General features: G+C 40.2%; 1 protein-coding gene across 2 annotated transcripts in view; it reads right to left on the reverse strand.

Annotated features, from left to right (window-relative positions):
* camkk1a (calcium/calmodulin-dependent protein kinase kinase 1, alpha a) overlaps positions 1-8,271 on the reverse strand; it is a 119,306-nt gene extending 111,035 nt beyond the window's left edge. For both annotated transcript variants that reach the window (XM_020612378.1, XM_020612377.1), the window contains exon 1: positions 7,834-8,271. The gene's annotated coding sequence lies outside the window, so the exon portion shown is untranslated. The remainder of the gene's footprint in view (positions 1-7,833) is intronic.
* Between the last annotated feature and the right edge of the window lie 4,266 nt (positions 8,272-12,537).

Consider the following 12,537-nt stretch of genomic DNA (forward strand, 5'->3'; position numbering starts at 1 on the left):
GCCCCAGAGCTGTGAAACCAACCCCCCCCCCCCCTTAACCCCTAGTCACACACACAACCTCCCCCCTATGGATAGGCACAGAACACTGGCCCTCACACATCTTCCTAAAAACGGAGATTTGCACTGACCTGCACCTTATAATGTTACTACACTCTTGTAGCCAACATGCTGGTGACCTGATTAGGTCCAATACATCCCTTTTTATTTGTTCATATTTTTATATTGACTTATACAATTGTGTGTTATGTAAATAATATATATGTCTTTTAAGCCGAGAACTGCCGGAAAAAATTTCGTTGTGCTATGCATAATGACAATAAAGATTCTTGACTTGAGTTGGTACAAAAGTGGCATCCAGGAAAGGCCAAGCCCTTTAGGAGCAAAGATGGGCTGAGGACTGCCAGTTTGCCAACATATGAGTGACAAAATAATGGAAATATTTAAAAAACAATGTTCCTCAAGAAAAGACAGGAAGGGATTTGGATATTTCACTCTGTAGGGTACAGAACATCATCAAAAGATTCAATGAATCTGGAGGCATTTTAGTATGTAAAGGGTGAGGGCCCTTGGCAAAAGGAAGTTTCATAGCCTGGAAAGATAGTTTACTAACATATAAAATGCCCTCCATAGTGCCAGAACCGCATTTTATTCATCACTGATTGAGGAAAATAAGAACAACCCCAGGTTTCTTTTCAGCACTGTAGCCAGGCTGACAAAGAAAAGCTTGGGAAGCCCCCTTCGTATCCTCTGTGATTGGCCAGCTAGGTGAGAAAGGAGCCAGCTTCTTTACAAATAAAATCACAACAACTAGAGAAAAAATTGGTCGGACCATTCCCACAGCTCTCGCAGATGTGCCATCTACTACAATGGCTTTAGAAACATCTGTAAGACCTCATTTATACTTGGACTACTTCTCTCCCATAGATCTCTCTGAGTTGACCTCAACAATTGCTTCATCTAAATCATCAACATGTCTCCTGGACCCCATCCCGACCAGGCTGCTCAAAGATGTCTTTCCCCTAATCAACACATCCATACTAGATCTGATTAAGCTCTCTCTATTAACAGGTTATGTTCCACAGGCTTTTAAATTTGCAGTAATTAAACCTCAAAAGCCTACTCTTGACCCAGGTGTCCTAGCTAATTATAGACCAATATCCAATCTCCCATTTATTTCTAAAATTCTGGAAAAAGCTGCTGCTAATTAGTTATGTGACCACTTGCACAAAAATGATTTGTTTGAGGATTTTCAGTCAGGATTTAGAGTCCATCACAGCACAGAAACTGCATTGGTGAAAGTCTCAAATAATCTTCTCCTAGCCTCAGACAAAGGACTTGTCTCCATACTTGTCCTCTTAGATCTCAGTGCTGCTTTTGACACCATTGATCACAGCATCTTACTGCAGAGACTTGAACATGTTATTGGGATTAAAGGAACTGCGCTAAGTTGGTTCAAATCTTATTTATCAGAAAGATTTCAATTTGTTCATGTCAATGACAAATGTTCCACACAAACTGACGTTAGTCACAGCGTTCCACAGGGCTCTGTGTTAGATCCAATTCTCTTCACTTTATACATGCTCCCTTTAGGCAATATTATCAGGAAGCACAACATAAATTTCCATTGCTATGCAGATGATACTCGGTTATATTTATCTATGAAGCCCAATTAATCAGATCAGGTGGTCAAACTTCAAGCATGTCTTAAAGACATAAATGTCTGGATGGCCTGTAACTTCTTACTTCTAAACTCTGACAAAACTGAAGTCATTGTGCTCGGACCTGAAAACCTTAGAAATCTGCTGTGTAATCATATAGTTACTTTAGATGACATAGCTCTCACCTCCAGTACTACTGTGAGGAACCTTGGAGTCATTTTTGACCAGGATATGTCCTTTAAATCACATATAGACCAAGTCTCTAGAACTGCCTTCTTTCACCTGCGCAATATTGCGAAAATCATGAGCATCCTGTCTCAAAGTGATGCTGAAAAACTGGTCCATGCATTTGTTACTTCCAGGCTGGACTACTGTAACTCTTTACTATCAGGATGTCCCAATAATTCCCTAAAAAACCTCCAGTTAATCCAAAATGCATAACTTTATTTTCCTTGTTTATACATATTACAGCTGTATTGATGACTGTCCAGAACTACTGAGCTTTGGTTATTTTTAATACATTTATTTCCCTTGCTTATATATCTTACAACTGTAATGAAGTAGAATCTGCTTACTTTGAGTGCTGTAACTTTTGTGTAGAGACAGGATGTCTGCATCTCCTTGTGACCAGACAGCCTATTTATATGTTAGCAAAGGCCTGTTGGCCTGTTTTACACCCACAGTAGACCCACTTACGTAGCATACTCCAAGATTCTGCTTTGTCTTGGGATGTCCTGCAGAGGCCAGGGGCTACAACCTGAGATGACCACCTGGCCAGTTTAACATACACACACACAGGGGGCCTGCAACTCAGGCCACCCATTGATCAGCGCACCTTGATCAAGATCAGGGTGCCGGACACACACACACACACACACACACACACACACGCACACACACGCCTGGTCTAGATCACATATCAGCAAGTAAGCGCAGGCAGGGGTTGACCTACTCACACCAAATGACCAATAGGATCACAAACTATTGAAGGTTGCATCAATCCAGGGCAGAGCAGCCCAAGAAGATAAAATGTATTGTAAAACATAATTCGGGGTTCAGAGAAGTCGGATCTCCTGCGGGAGCTCTGTCTCTCTGATCCCAGCGCTGTAATGACTTCACTGTGCTAAGACTTTCAGTAAACATTCTGTTGATTTTAAACAGTCCTCTCCTGTCTTCACTTCTCGTGCTTCCAACAAAAGAACTGGGTTAATTTCTAACAAAGCCTTGAAACACATCTCCCAGTAAGGGGTATAAAAAGTTTTCCAGCTTAAGCCCATTCATTATTTTTCCCTCCTCAATAGTAATCAACTAGTACATTTCTTTTAGAGTCAATTTCAAGAACTGAATCGTAATGGGTGTACACTATAAGGGTCGCGGTGTGAGGCAGGGGGACTCTCATTTCAAGATGCAGCATGCCAATTATGACCGGGGGCAGAGCACTGCCTTCCTCGTCAGGGGCTAGGTTGAAGGCAAACAGAGTGTAGGCTTGTTGAAAGTCTTCTCGGTTGAAACACAGGGACAGGTCTTTCAGGTGACACCCCGTGGCCGTAATTAGGTTTGTAATACTCTCTGACGGAGAGGCTGTTTTCAAACTGAGGACGGAAAGGTTTTGCCAGAATCTGACGCCCAACTTGACACAAGGCCAGAAACTCCAGGTCAGCGTGTATAAACTTGAAGGGGAATTTTGCCCTCTCAACAAGGCCTTTGTTAGGCCCGTTGTTAATGACGAAAGAATCCATGGTCCCGGCCGTGTCCTGATAAAACAATCCCACGCTGAACTGACTGTTTAAGGTTTCGGGGGAATACTGTAGTTCAGCAAATTTTTAATCATGGCCCTGTATGGATGAGTGGTGCTTGACTGAGACATTAAACGATCCCCCAGAGTTACGTCGCACTGACTAAATATGGTATTCAGAGGGTAATTGATGATACCCACAGCGGCATCATTGGCCCTGACCTCATTGGATGTGCTAAAGTGCTCTATGTTATGATTTTTCATCAGCGCCTTAAACAGACAGCTTGTTTTAAAATTCTTTTCCTAAATCCATCTGAACAACTTTAGGAATGCCTCTCTCACCTAGAATCGATGCAAAACCGTCGGTAACCTCTTTAGCACTTTTAAATTTTAATAGGTCTAACATAGGCTTTTTTAGAGAAAACATCAATCACAGTCAACAGAAACCTATATCCGTCATTATAAGAGAACAGGGCCTGCATGTCGCAGAGATTGGGTTGAAACTGGTTGAGAGGCCTCAACACAAACACTTTCTAAAAACTGTTTGATATACGATCCACGCTTATTTTCTTACCAGACTCTTGTTCTATGGTTCTATGTAAAGCCTCCACCCCTCCATAGCTACCAGGATGAGCAGGAATGTAGTAAATTTTCTTCATTAAAGTCTCGCATTTATGAGGCATCTTTCCCCAGAGCATAATCCTCTTCCCTGACTGTTATGGTTTAGTCCCCCTCACCAGGAGGGTGAGGGAGAACTGAGATAGGACTCAAGTTTGCAGACCCAGGTGCTAGTAGAAAAATGGGGGTTTAATAAATAAATAAAAAAAAACACAACCAAGGTAAAGTCAACGTAAAGTACAATAACCCGGGTAGGGCAGGGATGGCTGAGGAGACTAGGATGAGCAGATGAGTAAGAGGAGGAAACAGGAGAGTAGAGGACCAGGACAAGGCAGGCGAGTAGACAGGAGAACCGTGACAGAAGATGACAGGAGGGACACAGGAACGAGAAGACAGGATTGGTGTAGGGCTCGCTGATGCACTAGCCGTCTGGTACCCACGGCTGGGAAAATCACCATCAGATACACATGGCTAGGAAAGAACACCAGAGGTAATCACGGCATCACCGTCAGATATACATGGCTAGGAAAGTTCACCAGAGGTAATCACGGCATCGTCGTCAGATATACACATAGCTAGGAAAGTTCACCAACATGAGTGGCCCTATCTAACACAAAACCAGAAAAAAAAAATAAAAATCTTGCCGTTCACTCAAACTGTCACATACTACCTCAACATGTCCGACCAACTCTGATTCCTCCGTAATAACCACAGGAACGTTGCTGATGCAATTTCTCAATTGCAGAAGCAGGAGAAGCCATTTTCTGGATCGTAAATACAGATGGATTGCTGAATGAAAAACTTTTTCGTTCATACAACCCTCCAAATAACAGAACCTTTATAAAGCCACGCTCCTGAGAGGGGGTGAACAGCTGCATGGGAAAGTGAGGGGGTGACTTTTGACCTTGGAGGGGACAGGAAATGAGGGAGGTCATGGGAAAGTGAGGGGTACAGGAAATGGGAGAAGGAGGAGAGGGGGTGACTTTTGACCTACAGTAGATCTGTCAAAAATTTGTTGATGGAAGGTGTTATATCTATTATGTGTGGAAGCATCTACAAACAAAGCACTGTAGCTCACTGCTGTGGTGCATCAGTGCACTGTTGACAAAAAACAAACATTCAGTACTACAGTATCCATCGACAGGAAAGAAACAATACAGAAATTAGAGTAAAGTGGATTCTAAGAAATCTATGAACACCCATCATAAATACATAACATACCCATCAGTCATGTCAGCCCTGAAGGATAGTTTCCCTCTTACATTGTTACCTTGGTGTGCTGCAACCCTGCATCACAGTGCAGGCACACAGACCAGAATGATTCCATGCCAGAGAGCTTCCAGGAACGGGTGTCTAGTTCCAGTGAGGAAGTGACCGATCCAGTTGTAACAGTACTATCTTTGTTGCAGATACACCACAGCAGCTTCTGCTTTTTTCTCTCAGCTGTAACATGAAAGTCTGTCAGAAGTCAAATAAAAAGCTCTTCATTCTCAGCACTGTGGAATCCACGGTGCTGAGACACTCCAGACTGGCAAACACAATTGAGTTGCATGGGGAAACTATTCTTTTAAATTATTTACACCATTCTCCTGTAAATGCATTTTCAAAATGACTCATTAAAGGCTGCTGTCATCAAAAAACAAAAGACCAATGAAGACAAACTCTCCTGCTGGCTGCATCTTAGTGCTGCAGTGGAAACCATAACTCATAGCTTTAATGGAGAAAACATCAAGCACTACTGCCAGTTTTGAGTGCCTGTAAATGTGTCTCATGGTTACACAGAGACACAAAGCTGTATTCACAGGTGTAGCCCTCTCGTGATGAGCACTCAGGGGATGCATCAAGCAAAGTGCACATCAAATAAATTTAAAGGGTCTTTGGTTTGACTGTATCAAAGCAGATGATAAAAATGAGAATGCTATGTGGTTCTACAGTGATTTTGTGATCACATTCAATTGATATGATGAGTGGTATGAATTTTTTTTCTTCAAAAAGAGAAACATTAGGGAACAGCAGTGCTCACCAACCAGCACAGACCAGTCACAGAGCAGAAACGTTTATTTTCTGATTTCCAGAGTGTGGCTGTGCTTGACATAATATGGGTGAACAATGTCCAGGCCTCCATGTAAAACTGCTTATGACATTTATTAAAGACACTAAGCCTGCATGTATTCACTCAAGGATAAACACACACACAGTGCTAATTTCCTTTTCCACAAGCCTCAGTCAAATCATTTCCCAGAGGGCCTGAAGGAGCTGGGAGGTGTTGACATGTCCTCTTTTTCCAGAGCTGGGCATTAGCTCTGCTATGATTAACAAAGCCCACGAGAGTGGAAAGCGTTAAAGAGGTTATAGCCATCAGCATATTTAGCAACAAAAAGTGGGCAAGAGAAACAGAAGTGATGTAAGTGGTGGATAATTTGCACCAAGCAAAAAAATTGTCTTCAAAATAAAATTTGCAAACATACTGTAAGTTCATATTTACACTGGACACTTTGTCAATGTAAACCTTGATCTTCACCAAAAAAAAAAAAAAAAAAACAATTTTTGAGGGCTCCTTCAAGGAAAATCCACCTAGACAAAGCATCCATAATAAAAAAGAACAGAACAAAAACAAAAACTAATTTTTTGCATATTTAGGAAGTTTCTGATTATTTTGTTGGGACTGTTATAGTCAATTCATTCTGAAGTCATCCTTTAAGTAAATTCAAAGAAAAAATTCATCTCCTGACTTGTGAACAAGAGATTAACCTATGAACAGGGGAAATGAGGTTGAGCTGAAGTCTTCTTATAATCAGACACCAAGTTGCTTTGTAACAGCAAAAGCTGTAGAAACAAACTACCCTTTTCTGTGGCTTTAAAAAAAAAAGGAAACTCAAGTTAGCTACTGTCACCTTAATGAAACCATTTCACAAGAGAGACCTTATCATCACAACTACAGTGAACACCACAGTCATACTGTCTAGACAGAGCAACCTAAAAATGTTAAGGTAATGAGCCTTTGTGAACAAAATGTTAGAAGACATTGAAAAACATTCATTGTCTTTAATGAGAGCTCACCTAAATATGCAAATTGCTTAGTTTGTCCAAGCAATAGTCCAAACCCAAAAATATTTAATTTACAATGCTAGGATGAAGCTGCAAATCCAGACTGGAGGAGCTGGAACCAACAACAGTTTGCTAGATTTTCTCTTGTAAAATGGCTTAGGTGATTAATCATTAATCAGAGGTGTTGTTGCTTTTCTGACAACTAACTAATCAGTTTATCATTTTAACAGGAGTCTCTATGTCTGAGACCACAAATATAGGCCTACATTCATAGCTCACAAGTAGAAACCTGTGTAACTGGAATAATTCATAAAGAGCAAAATCCAAAGAAATCCTCAAACTACTGAGGTCCACTTGGGGTCGTCCAACAAAAGGTCCCCACGGAACCCAAGTTTACAAAGGTGTGCAAGAAGGAAAGAGGCAACACCATTTTATAACAGGTGCATGACACACTTCAACTGCACAACATTGGCGTGCATGCATGGTGCATTTCAGTGCAGCTTCCAATTTCACGGTGCAAGTGCGTGCGCCCGCGCGTGTTTAAAGTGGTAAAGATCCAGTGCAACAATCTGCAGAAGATTCAGTGTCCCTACAAGCCCGCGAGCGAGCAATTCAATGAAGAACAATAAAGGTGGGGTGGGGGGGCACTTGCGGTGAGAACCATCTGCAATGGACAAGAGCACGTTCAGCCGTGCTTCCCCATATCTGTACAAGACCTGCGAACCACGATTGAACGTGCACTTGATTTGAGATTATCTTAAAAGTTTCACCTACCCCAATGAGAACGTTTGAGTCCCTTTAAGCCTTCCAGTCACAGGAATCCTGCGGGGTGTCCCGTCTTGACGCACGGTGCCTGTTTGACTCACTCTATTCACAGTCTAACGGAAACGCATCCACACGGGCTCCTGTGCTAGATGTGTGGCAGGATCAGCTGCTGATCTGTGTCCCCAGTTTCACACCCTTTCTTCCGGAAAACACGAACAGGCCAGCCCACTCTAGCCTTTATTTTCTACTGTGGAGCTACAGCGTGAAGACACCCAGCTGCTGAATGTATACGTAGCCCACAGCTGGCTATTGTTGCTCCACTGCAGTGTGCACAGAGCAGCAAAAGGGCTGGTCACAAACACTTTGAAACACACTGACTGGTTTGTCGCACGTCAACAGCACGGGCATAACCTCAACTTTTATTATTCGACAAGGAATGAATCCATGGGTCCTAAGATCCGCCCTCTTCCTGCACCGTTATCAATATCCTGCCATCACTGAACTATAGTGCCAACATTTGGGATTTACATAATAAAGTATATTATTATACGTGGAGTGAATTACACTGTACATACTATAGCTATTAATGCCACATGTTTTCTATAGTGCTCCTCCATTAAAGAATGAATTTGTCGGACAGTGAATTTATGCAGAAAGTGTATTGGGTGGCGCCTCTACTGGCCAGAGTGGTTGGTGTTCCATTATCCACTTGGTAAAATTCCAAATAAGGTCTCAGTGACTGGTAAAGACAAGCAGAGTGGTCACAATCTAAGTATTCACTCTCCACTGTAGCTTACTGAACATGATGTGGGCAATAAATTCATCAACTTTAACTATCAGTTTGAGTTCTCAATACATACGTTTAACCTGTAGGTACTATTTGCTGAGCAGTGGTCCTATAGCTACCTCAGTCTTTTATTTACACTTAACTGCTTGGTAAATTGTAGCCTACTATTGTCTTATTTTGACAGTGAGCAGCTCCAATGGAGCCATGGTTGAAGGAGATGGTATTTACACTATAATGTGAAGAATGAAACCCTCTCATTCAACATATTTCAGGTCAAACTTGATCCATTCGGACGTTTGGTTGCAGTAAAAACATCATAACTTTATTTTAGCCTGAAATTCAAGGGCTTCTCTTAAAGACTATACAAAAAATGTTAATGATTCAAAACTATTGTATTTATGTGTATCTGGTACACATTTGTGCACATCAGAGATGTTCCAGGTCAAGCTTCCCCATTATCATTCAGAGGGATTTTAAAGAATAAAACACATTTCATAACATTTCATAACAGCACAGAAACTACTGTTGCTTTATTTTTTTCTTTACTAATTTTTGTATTTTAAAACAAAACATTTTAGTTATTTTATATATAATCAGTTCACTAATCAATTGTATGTTGGCTTTGCAAAATGTCATTAAACAGTGAGAACTACCATGTCTACTGTTACAATTAGCCAGAGCTCAAAGTGACACTTTCCTGTCCTCGAAGTTGGAACCACTAGATTTTTTAAATTAATTTTCTAGTTTATTACTTGATTGACAGTTTCACTTCTATTTACTGTGTATAAAATACACAAAAAACATCACATTTCATAAGCACTTCATATTGTTTGTAAAATCCTTGCACTTATAAAGTAACTAGTAACTATAGCTGACAAACCTAAATGTGCAATACTGGTGTAAAAAGTATATTTCCCTTTGAAATGTTAGTGAAGTATAAGGAGACATGAAACGAAAATACCAAAAATAAAGTACAAATACCTCAAATTTGTATCTAAGTGCAAAGCTTGAGTAAATGTGTACACTGTAGTTACTGTATATTTCACCACTACGATTGTTTCTCAGCTGTAAAAGTACAGTAACTGGTGGCTGCTGCAGCCTTTGAGACTACTTTCTTCCTGTCGCAGTTGTGGGGGAAGTTCATAGCAAGTTGATTTAGTTCCTTGGCAACGGCCTCACAGCACAACACAAGCTGACACCATGGGATAAGGGGCAGAATGTCTTCCCTCACGGCACATTCACCCATCAAGTTAAAGTACTTTCCAACCTTTTCTGTATCAAGGCGCTTTTCCAGATGTGCCCTCAGAGAGCCCCCTGCACAAAGAGCAGCCTCTGCTTGTTCTCATATGAGTCAGTGTGCAAATCAGCCTCAACACAGCCTTGTATGTGCATAGTATGATCAACCGCATCATGCATAACCAGATCATTTTCAAAGGTCCATGACTCCTGCCAGTGTTACAAGTTTGTCCTTGACTTCATAGTAGTATAATGAGTCAATTTATTATTATTATTATTATTATGCAAATGTACACAATTCATAATCAGTAAGGGCAGCAGTCGATTTCAGAAAAAACAAACAAACAAAGAAACACAAGTCCTAGAACAGACAAAAATCTTCATAGTCTTCTTTATGCAGATTTGTGGCTGTAAGTTTTTGCAGTAATTTTGTCATTTTAAATATGTACATACAGTAAGTCCCTGAAGCCAGGGTATCTGGATTTTCCAGTGTTTTATCAGTGTTTCACAAATATAATGGATTCTTTGTCTTTTATCTCAGTATAACTATTGAAAAAATACTCACTGTAAAATCAGAGGAACCCTATTATTACAGTTTGAGGTTTGCTGATGTAAAATTAGCAACAGAAAAAGACAGAGGATCCACTTCAGCTAAAACTTTGCCAAAAATTAGGCAACAAAACCTTACAACACCCTTTCCACTGTGTTTGACACTTCTGTTGTTTCAGTATTGTGTCAAGTGTCTTCAGCTGCTATCCCTGGCCTGTGTGTTTGTGTGTGTTTCACTGGGACAGTGCCCCAGCTGACTTTTCCTGTTCTGCAACCCTCTGAAGCCCAGGATGGAAATAACAGCCTAATACTAATGATGATCCTGCTTTATTCTCCACACAGTCCTTAGGATTCCACCTTCTCTCCAGGAACTTTCCCTGGAGAGGGTATGTGTGCTATTCTCACATGTTAAATCATAGGAAGCATGAGCAAACACAAATATTCATGCTATATGGTGACTGGTATTCAAACAGGCAAATGTAGGTGCATGTACTGGCTGTCTAAACATATTTACATGTTTAGACAGCCAATTTAAAAACCCAAAAGTACGGGGTGAAAAGGATGACTTTCTATTTCATAGAGAAATCACAGAAAAATGCCTCTTCTTCAACGACCTGTTCAAGTGTGATGGAGAAACTTCATTTCCTCCACTTAGGCAGATCTGTCTGTGGGGACATATTTATTCCATACTTTTACTTGAAAAGCACTGGCACTCACTGACCATCTTATACCAAGCTTTACAAATACAGGAAGTGTGGTGTATATCTCCCTCTGCTGGCACAAAAGGTTCAATACACAAACAATCATAGTTTTTCTCTACTGATTTCATACACTTCTGCCAACCTTTGTTCCCACACTACAAAAAGCCTATTGTGAAAAGCCCATCTTAAATTAGCAAAACAAATTGCTGCTGGAAACCAGTTAAAGTATGGAGATACGTGAGGCACAACAAACATTTTAGTGTTTTGTTGAGGTATCATACAGTTGTTTGCTGTATTTTGAGTTTACTTATCTTTTGTTGACCTCTTTTAGGGCCCAATTTATCTGATGTTAATGTTTGTATTTTTCCTTACTTTTGGGTTAATAAAAATCCCATTATTTTGAACTTTGAAAGCTGTGTCTTTTGCCTTACTGCCCGGTCCCTGACAATAATGTACATTATTGTTTTATTATTGTTATGGTGAATGTTGTCGTTTGTCCTGCTGCACTCTGAGCTCAGCTCATCAAGGCAAACTCATAAAAATGATGTTGTAATTACAATAGTTATGCAATAAATAAATGCACAGTTGTAGTCAGACTGGTCCAAGTCTCTTAATTCTACTTTCACTGTTGTTAATGATTAAATATTTGCAGGTCTCATAACACCCTATCTTGATATGTTTTTGTTGCTGTTTTTTTTACATCAGTATTGTTGATAATGCAATAGTTTTGTATTACCTGTAATAAAGGTTTCTGTGTGTTTCACTTCATTATAAGTTTTTCTTCTATTCCTAGTAAGAAGTTTATTTGTGTGGTTGGTCCTCAGACCAAATTGCCAGACCTCTATATCAGCCTATTTCATTTGGACTGTTTGGTATAAAGTAGTTCAAAATAAAACTGTTCAGAGTGAAAGAAAAACACATATGTAAATGATGTATAATAAAAGAGCACAAACTGAATAAATAACAAGATAAATAATCTTTATTTCCACATCTTTGTCATTTATAAAATATGTGTCCACAATGAATTTAACAAGGCAAAACAGAGAATCCTTTTAATTTCTTTAAAGTAGAATCCAGGCTCTAGAGACTACCAAAAAGGGTCAGGTGTTATTGATTTGAATACGATCACTCCTTCACTGATGGTAAGAAAGGTCATTTATTTTACATATGTTAGAAGATGCTGAGTACCATGCTGAAAGAGTTGTGCAACATCCCAAGTGTCAGACCCAAAAGGATTGTCACAGGGCTCCAGAGCCTGCATTCACACCACACCCTTCAACGTACAGTCATAAAACTTCATTACCCAGGATTTATCACTGCTTATCACTCAGTGTAAACTGGATGCTGTTCATTCTACTACTGAAAGGATCAGTGTCATCATCATTACCTAACATAAGCATGATTCTTGTCTATCTTTAAAATGTCATATCCTTTTCCCTA

This window comes from Monopterus albus, unplaced genomic scaffold (assembly GCF_001952655.1).
Source record: "Monopterus albus unplaced genomic scaffold, M_albus_1.0 scaffold124.1, whole genome shotgun sequence".
Classification (NCBI taxonomy): Eukaryota; Metazoa; Chordata; class Actinopteri; order Synbranchiformes; family Synbranchidae; genus Monopterus; species Monopterus albus.